This window comes from Suncus etruscus, chromosome 6 (assembly GCF_024139225.1).
Source record: "Suncus etruscus isolate mSunEtr1 chromosome 6, mSunEtr1.pri.cur, whole genome shotgun sequence".
Classification (NCBI taxonomy): Eukaryota; Metazoa; Chordata; class Mammalia; order Eulipotyphla; family Soricidae; genus Suncus; species Suncus etruscus.
In genome coordinates, this window is record NC_064853.1 from 136,465,057 (window position 1) to 136,474,178 (window position 9,122).

Genomic DNA, 9,122 nt, shown 5'->3' on the forward strand with positions numbered 1-9,122 from the left:
CCGGCCTGGGAGTGGGGAAAACCCAGGGTGCCCCATGAGCTCCTCCCAGAAACCCACCTGGAGATCCGGAGGAAAGGGGGAGAGGGGGTTCGGGTGACCCAGGTCCGGGCCCCCCACCCTAGGCCAGGCCAAAAGGCCGCTGGCACATACGGAGGTCTGCCAGCTGCCCGCCCCTGCTGCTACAAATCCAGCTCCAGGAAGGGAGAGAGACCCTCCCAAGCCCGAAGGACAGGGATTTAAGCCCAACCTAGGCCGGTCCCCAGACCCGGCCTGGGAGTGGGGAAAACCCAGGGTGCCCCATGAGCTCCTCCCAGAAACCCACCTGGAGATCCGGAGGAAAGGGGGAGAGGGGGTTCGGGTGACCCAGGTCCGGGCCCCCCACCCTAGGCCAGGCCAAAAGGCCGCTGGCACATACGGAGGTCTGCCAGCTGCCCGCCCGTGCTGCTACAAATCCAGCTCCAGGAAGGGAGAGAGACCCTCCCAAGCCCGAAGGACAGGGATTTAAGCCCAACCTAGGCCGGTCCCCAGACCCGGCCTGGGAGTGGGGAAAACCCAGGGTGCCCCATGAGCTCCTCCCAGAAACCCACCTGGAGATCCGGAGGAAAGGGGGAGAGGGGGTTCGGGTGACCCAGGTCCGGGCCCCCCACCCTAGGCCAGGCCAAAAGGCCGCTGGCACATACGGAGGTCTGCCAGCTGCCCGCCCGTGCTGCTACAAATCCAGCTCCAGGAAGGGAGAGAGACCCTCCCAAGCCCGAAGGACAGGGATTTAAGCCCAACCTAGGCCCCCAATATACTTTCAATGTGACTATTTCTTTTTGCTATTCACATAAGACAATATTATTTTAATATTCTTGAAACCACGATTAGAGAGAAGGTTTTCTTAATTTACACCTTTCATATGGTCCAGCAGAGCCTAAATTAATCCTTTCCTTTTCTGGGATCACCCAGCAGTTGTATCCTTATGTAACCTGTTGGCTTTCACTTGTCATCTTAATGAACTTCCATATTTCCTACTGTTTTGCAATCTGTTCTTTTGAATTCCTAAAACTTGCCACACACTTCTTCCTTAGGTTAGTTTGTTAGTTTGCCAGGGCTGTCATATCAAGTATCATGACTAATGGTACAGCAGAACTGAAACAGTTTTTGAACAGTCTGAAGACTGAGATTTAGGTATCAACATGGTTGAAGATACCTTCTGAGGACCAAAAATTACCTATTTCAGATCTCTGTCTGTCTTTTAGATTGTAGATAACTGTGCCTTCACATTGTCTCCTAATGTATATATTAGTATCCACCTTTCTTCTTATAAGAAAACTAGCCATATTGAGTCAGGGATAACCCTAATGACCCAGTTTTATTTTATTCCAATATATCCTTTTTGACATTTCTGAATTAGTGTACAAAATTATTTGAGAATCTTTTCATACATTAAAGACTTAAAAACAAAAGGAATATTACATCGCTTAATCTCATAAAGCAGCACATATTCAATAAATACCATGTGAAATTTTCCACTGAGTATTCATTTGCATGTATATTTTAGCTTTAATGACAGCATCGACACAATATTAAAAAGGAATTCCAAGGGCCAGAGAACTAGCTCAATGGGCTGAGTACATCACATACTTTACATGTAGGCATGCAGGAGATGAGGTTCAATCACTTGTACTGCATGGTCCCCTAAGAATCCCAACTGTTGACTAAAACATAGTCCCTGAGCAAAGTAGAATGTGACCCCAAAGGAAAAAAAAAATATTTTTATTAGGATTTAGTCTGCAAGGCTCTCGAACATTTTTTTTCTCGTTGCTATTTTAGAATATTTCTACTCCTATGCACTTTTAAATTAAGTTTTCATGGTATATGAAAAATGATGTATGATCTATCATTTTTACTGTTGTTAGAAAACCAAAATATGCTGAATATATGGTATGTATAGTAATACAACATGTCACTGAGTTAATTTTCTTTTTTGTTTGTTTGTTTGTTTGTTGAGCCACACCCGGTGGCACTCAGGGCTCAGAAATTGCTCCTGGCAGGCTCGGGGGACCATATGGGATGCTGGGAATCGAACCTGGGCCCATCTTGGGTTGGCTACATACAAGACAAATGCCCTATCGCTGTGCTATCTCTCCGGTCCCATGAGTTAATTGTCTTATAACTATAATTCCTATTTCTATATCCATGGTATATCATATTTTACTATATATCTAGTTATTTAGACTTCAGAAATACTGCAATATGACACTAAACTTTCTGTGTTCCACTTTCTACTATTGGGTTTACCATTTATTTTGAGGTGTTATTACAAACTCAAAATAATAATGTAATAATCATAAATATGGTAGCAGTATTATTTTCTTCTGAGGATCAGAAGTTGTGATTGAATGAGGGATCTGAGAGATCTTTATATCAGGACCCATTGAAGATGACTTGGGAGAAGGCTGGAAGGTTCTTAAATTGTAGAAAAGGAAGCTGGTCCAGGGGTTGTTACTGGGGTTTTTCACCAGATCAAATCTATTTATATTCTTTGATTTCTGTGCTTCCAAATTATTTCTGGGGATGCCCTGGACATGTGGGGAGGAGGGGGGAGATAGTCCAATTTTTTCTCATGGAAATGATTAAACTTTTTTTGTCCAGAATAAGGATAAGCTAAATCTACTTTCATTAAGTGTTCACATTTCAGAGAGAGAAAGTGAAGGCTCTAGTCTCTAGTCTAGACTAAGGCTGGCACATCAGGCACAAACGTAAAAGGTTTCTCAAAAGTGTACATTTCTGCATACTTCCTATTTTCCTATGTTGCTTCAGTTAGTTCTGCATAAAGACTACATTATACTGGGGTGCTTTATTAAATCTCTTGCTGTTAATCTTCTTGCTGTTTGTTAAAAATCAGTTTTTGATTTACATTGAAAGTAGGGATTATTGTCAAGTGTTTTGTTTTTAAGCAGCAATTTCTATGGTTATAATTAAGGACAGTGCTCACTAATATGCTTAGTTAGAAATTGCTTTTTGTTTGTTTGTTTTTTGGGCCACACCCATTTGATGCTAGGAGTTACTCCTGGCTATGCATTCAGAAATTACTCCTGCGTGGGGTGGGGGGGACCAGATGGGATGCTGGGAGGATAGAACCATGTTCCATCCTAGGCTAGTGCTTGCAAGGCAGACACCTTACCTCCAATGCCACCTCTCCAGCCCCAAGAAATTGCTTTTTTATTTTATGGGTTAAAATTGAACAGCTTATCCCTTTTCTCAGAAAGTATTAGTGATTTCCTGTGGGAGGAAAAGACAAAAACCCACCTTGCTTTCTTTATTCCTTCTCTATGCTATCTTGCTTAAAAAGGAGATGCAGGGGCCGTAGAGATAGCATAGAGGTAGGGTGTTTGCCTTTCATGCAGAAGGATGGTGGTTGAAATCCCAGCATCCCATATGGTCCCCTGAGCCTGCCAAGAGTGATTTGTGATCGCAGAGCCAGGAGTAATGTTAAATTTCTTATTTCCCATGCCCTTCTCCAGAAATCCATGACCCTTCAGTACTCTTTGTAAGGCCAAGCACTACTGGATGTGGATGTGACCCATGACATTAAAGAATAACATTTATGAGAAATCGGAACCACACTCCTACTTCTGCACTCAGAAATCACTCCTGGCAGGCTCAGGGGATCATATGGGATGCCAGGGATTGAAACCAGGCTGGCCGCATGCAAAGCAAATGCTCTACCTGCTGTGCTATCACCCTGGCCCCAAGAATAACATTTTTTAAAGAATGATTATTCTTGAAGAGGTAGCTCAGCAGTAGAGCACTTGCCTTGCATGAGTGAGTTCCTCAAACCCTTTGCACTACAGAAACAAAACAAAGCATATGCTGTGATTGTTGATGCCACAGTGGGTTTTAATCCACAAATCTATTATGTAACAGCTGCCTAGCTTAGGGGAGTTTTGTAAATCTTCTGTGTTTTGGTTTCTCCATTTTAAGTAAGTAGATAATACTAGTACATTGTCTTGAAGCATGAATGAGCTCATGTGTATAAAGAACTTAAAAAAGTACCTGGTAATAGTAGACACTCAATAAATATTCTTTCTTAGAATATTTCAAAGGAATAGTGAGGGCTGGAGAGATAATACAGGGTTTAAGGTGCTCATGTTGATGCAGCTAACTGTGGTTCAATGTCTGGCATCGCATGATCCCTTGAGCACTGATGGGAGCACATCCAAAGTACAAAGTAGTCCCAACTGAAAGAGAGAAAGAAAGAAGAAAGGAAGGAAGGAAGAAGAGAGAGAGAAAGAGAAAAGAAGGAGGGAGGAGTGAAAAAAAGAAAAACAGGGGCTGGAGAGATAGCATGGAGGTAGGGTGTTTGCCTTGCATGCAGAAGGACGGTGGTTCGAATCCCAACATTCCATATGGTGCCCGAGCCTGCCAGGAGTGATTTCTGAGCGTAGAGACAGGAGTAACTCCTGAGCATTGCTGGGTGTGACCCATAAAACAAAAACAAAAACAAAAGAAAAGCATTTTTGAAAAATAAAATCAGAGAATGAGAAAGCACAGAAGTGCAATAGGCTGTTGGGCTTTATTGCATACATATAAACATATGTACAATAGAAAAGGAGCTAGAAGGACTGACCCATGATAGTAAGCTTGCCACAAATAGTGGGGGAGTGTAATTAATGTAGAGAAGGAGCCACTCTAACAATGATAGTTGGAAATGATTGATCTGAACAAGAACTGGGTGCTGAAAAGAGATAAAGTGATCCACATGATACCCTTTCAGTATTAATATTACAAACCATAGTGCCCAAAAGGAAGGAAATGGGGGGGAAAAGAAGATAAATGTTTGCCTTAGAGACAGGTAGGGGAATGATTTCTGATCGCAGAGCCAGGAGTAATCCCTGAGTACTGCCTGGTGTGACCCAAAAGGAGATGCAAACTGTTCTCCTTCAACTAATTTATCTCTTCCTCTCTTATCTTTTACCATATCTTATCTCTTATCTCCACAAACCTACAGGGACCAATTCTCACTTGCACTACTTCTGTTGTGCATTTAATTTATTTCTGTAATTCTTCTAAATCCTTCCTAAAAAGTGATGTATATGTATTCTTGGAAGTGTCATCTCACTTATTTATAAATTATAACACCACATGGAATTTTTTGTCCCCCAATTCACAATACAGACCAGGCAAAGGGCCTGGGTTGAGGTGTATATGGGGTACATTTACTGTACCTCCTCTTTCTATATAGTCAGTGTAAAGAACACAGCCTCTGGTAAGAATTTGGAGGCCTTATCTTTTATTCTTTTGACTTTTTAACATATATATATATACGTAAATCCTTCACCAGTGCAACATTCCCATGACCAATATCCCAAGTGTCCTTCCTCCCCACCCCATACAGGCCTGTACTCTGATAGGCTTTCTACTTCCCTCATTCAGTCACATTTTGTCATGATAGTTCTCAGTGTAATCATTTCTGTGACTGCACTAAACAATTCCTGTGGTGAGCTTCATGTTAGGAGCTGGACCCGCCAGTCCATTTTGTCTATTTTGTCTCTGAGAATCATTACACAAATGTTTTTCATTTTTCTCAAAACCCATAGATCAGGGAGACCATTCTGTGTTTATCTCTCTCCTCTGATTTATTTCACTCAGCATAATAGATTCCATATACATCCATGTATAGGAAAATTTCATGACTTTATCTCTTCTGATGGCTGCATAATATTCCATTGTGTATATGTACCATAGTTTCTTTAACCATTCATCTATTGAGGGGCATCTAGGCTGTTTACAGAGTCTGGCTATTGTAAAAAATGCTGCAATGAATATAGGTGTGAGAAAGGGATTTTTGGATTGCATTTTTGTGTTCCTAGGACATATCCCTAAGAGTGGTATAGCTGGATCATATGGGAGCTCAACTTCCAGCTTTTGGAGGAATCTCCATATCGCTTTCCACAAAGGTTGGACCAGATGGCACTCCCACCAGCAGTAGAACAGGCTTGAGTACTCAGAGAATGTTCCCCAGTTATACCATCACCTAATTTTTGATAAAGGTGCAAGAAATCCTAAATGGAACAGGGAAGACCTCTTCAATAAGTGGTGTTGGCACAACTGGCTAGCCACTTGTAAAAAAGCGAACTTAGATCTCCAGTTAACTCTGTGTATAAAGGTAAAATCCAAATGGATTAAAGACCTAGATATCAAACCTGAAACCATAAAGTATATAGAACAACATGCATGTCAAATACTCCATGACATTGATACTAAAGGTATCTTTAAAGAGGATACAGGGCCAGAACAGAAAAACCGGGTCCCCTGTTTGTGACATCAGGCAGGGAAAATCCACGAAAATACACCTGCCCAGTGAGGCCCAACTGTGAAAACCTGTGAGTTCTACCTGTGTATGTCTGTCAACTGTCCTCTTGCATGAAACTCTTGGGAGTGGGGCGAAAGACGCTCCAGCTTCGCTTCGCTACGCGGCCGTGCGCTCTTTCTAAGAAAAGAACACCATCGCAAGAAGAAAAAGTCACACTAAGAACTGTGCTTTATCACAGAAGCAAGCATTTCTCTCTGGACTGTCTTCTCCGTTGCATGCTCAGGCCTAAGATTTGATCCTGTGTGAGGCTTCATCCACGGAGGACTCCCCTCCCTTAGAGGCAAGTCGGCCCATCCAGAAAGGGCGGAGCCAGAGGAGTGTGCTGCCTGCATCATATAGCCAATGAATACCACCACAACACGTAGGAAAACCCACAATACAAGTGTGACAATGGGGAAACAATGCAGGCCAACATCAGACACAGAGAATGAAGATGACAATTCTGATGATCAGACAATGACCAACCAACTAATCAACCTCTCAGATAAGGACTTTAGACTAGCAATATGGAAGATGCTCAAAGAACTCAAAGAAACCATGGATCGAGTTGAACAGAACACTAATAAGAACCAAGAAAATTTGAAGACAGAAATCACAAAACTCCAAACTGAAACATGTCAACTAACAGGCCTGAAAAAGTCAGTAAACGAACTGAATGACAAAATGGATAAGCTCTGGGACAGGGTATCAGAAGCTGAAAATAGACTTGGTGCTGTGGAAGATGAGATACATAACAATTCCATACAGCAGGAGAGATTGGAAAAAAAAAACTTAAAGCAAATGAGCAGACAATGGAAAAATTAGTCAAAGAATGGGAACAGATGAAAATAGAGGTCTATGATAAGATCAACAGAAACAACTTAAGAATCATTGGAGTCCCAGAGACCCAGGAAGAAAATTTCCAGGAAGAATCAACGGTCAAGAACATCATTAAAGAGAAACTCCCAGAGCTAAAGAATATATGTGATCAAATCCTGCATGCCCGAAGAGTACCAACCAAAAGAGACCCCAGAAAAACCACCCCAAGACACATCCTAGTCACAATGACAAATCCCACAGGTAGAGACAGAATTCTGAAAACAGCAAGATCAAAAGGGGAAATTACGTTCAAGCAAGCATCCTTGAGATTTACAGCAGACTTGTCACCAGAAACACTCAATGCCAGAAAGCAGTGGTGGGATATTGTGACAAGACTGAATGAAATGAATGCTTCACCCAGAATACTGTACCCAGCAAAACTCACTTTCCGGTTTGACGGAAGAATACATGGTTTCACAGACAAAAAACAGCTCAGAAACTTTACAGACACAAAACCAGTCTTAAGAGAAAAACTGAAAGACCTAATTTAAGACAAGACTAACCAAAAGACACACCAAATTTCGATATAAAGATGGCATTAAATCCCAGGACAATTCTTTTTTTTTTTTTAATTTTTTTTTATTTAAACACCTTGATTACATACATGATTGTGTTTGGGTTTCAGTCATAAAAGGAACACCACCCATCACCAGTGCAACATTCCCATCACCCAAGTCCCAAATCTCCCTCCTCCCCCCCCAACCCCCGCCTGTACCCTAAACAGGCTCTACATTTCCCTCATACATTCTCAATATTAGGACAGTTCAAAATGTAGTTATTTCTCTAACTAAACTCATCACTCTTTGTGGTGAGCTTCCTGAGGTGAGCTGGAACTTCCAGCTCTTTTCTCTTTTGTGTCTGAAAATTATTATTACAAGGGTGTCTTTCATTTTTCTTAAAACCCATAGATGAGTGAGACCATTCTGCGTTTTTCTCTCTCTCTCTCTGACTTATTTCACTCAGCATAATAGATTCCGTGTACATCCATGTATAGGAAAATTTCATGACTTCATCTCTCCTGACAGCTGCATAATATTCCATTGTGTATATGTACCACAGTTTCTTTAGCCATTCGTCTGTTGAAGGGCATCTTGGTTATTTCCAGAGTCTTGCTATGGTAAATAGAGCTGCGATGAATATAGGTGTAAGGAAGGGGTTTTTGTATTGTATTTTTGTGTTCCTAGGGTATATTCCTAGGAGTGGTATAGCTGGATCGTATGAGAGCTCGATTTCCAGTTTTTGGAGGAATCTCCATATCGCTTTCCATAAAGGTTGAACTAGACAGCATTCCCACCAGCAGTGGATAAGAGTTCCTTTCTCTCCACATCCCCGCCAACACTGTTTATTCTCATTCTTTGTGATGTGTGCCATTCTCTGGGGTGTGAGGTGGTATCTCATCGTTGTTTTGATTTGCATCTCCCTGATGATTAGTGATGTGGAACATTTTTTCATGTGTCTTTTGGCCATGCGTATTTCTTCTTTGTCAAAGTGTCTGTTCATTTCTTCTCCCCATTTTTTGATGGGGTTAGATGTTTTTTTCTTGTAAAGTTCTGTCAGTGCCTTGTATATTTTGGAGATTAGCCCCTTATCTGATGGGTATTGGGTGAATAGTTTCTCCCACTCAGTGGGTGGCTCTTGTATCCTGGGCGCTATTTCCTTTGAGGTGCAGAAGCTTCTCAGCTTAATATATTCCCATCTGTTAATCTCTGCTTTCACTTGCTTGGAGAGTGCAGTTTCCTCCTTGAAGATGCCTGTAATGTCCTGGAGTGTTTTGCCTATGTGCTGTTCTATATATCTTATGGTTTTGGGGCTGATATCGAGGTCTTTAATCCATTTGGATTTTACCTTTGTACATGATGTTAGCTGGGGGTCTAAGTTTAATTTTTTGCAAGTGGCTATCCAA

General features: G+C 41.7%; 1 non-coding gene across 1 annotated transcript; it reads right to left on the minus strand.

Moving 5' to 3' along the window:
- Positions 1 to 5,138: 5,138 nt before the first annotated feature.
- LOC126012532 (small nucleolar RNA SNORA51) lies at positions 5,139 to 5,271 on the minus strand. Its single transcript, XR_007496990.1, has one exon. It is a non-coding gene; the product is annotated as a small nucleolar RNA SNORA51 (small nucleolar RNA).
- Between the last annotated feature and the right edge of the window lie 3,851 nt (positions 5,272 to 9,122).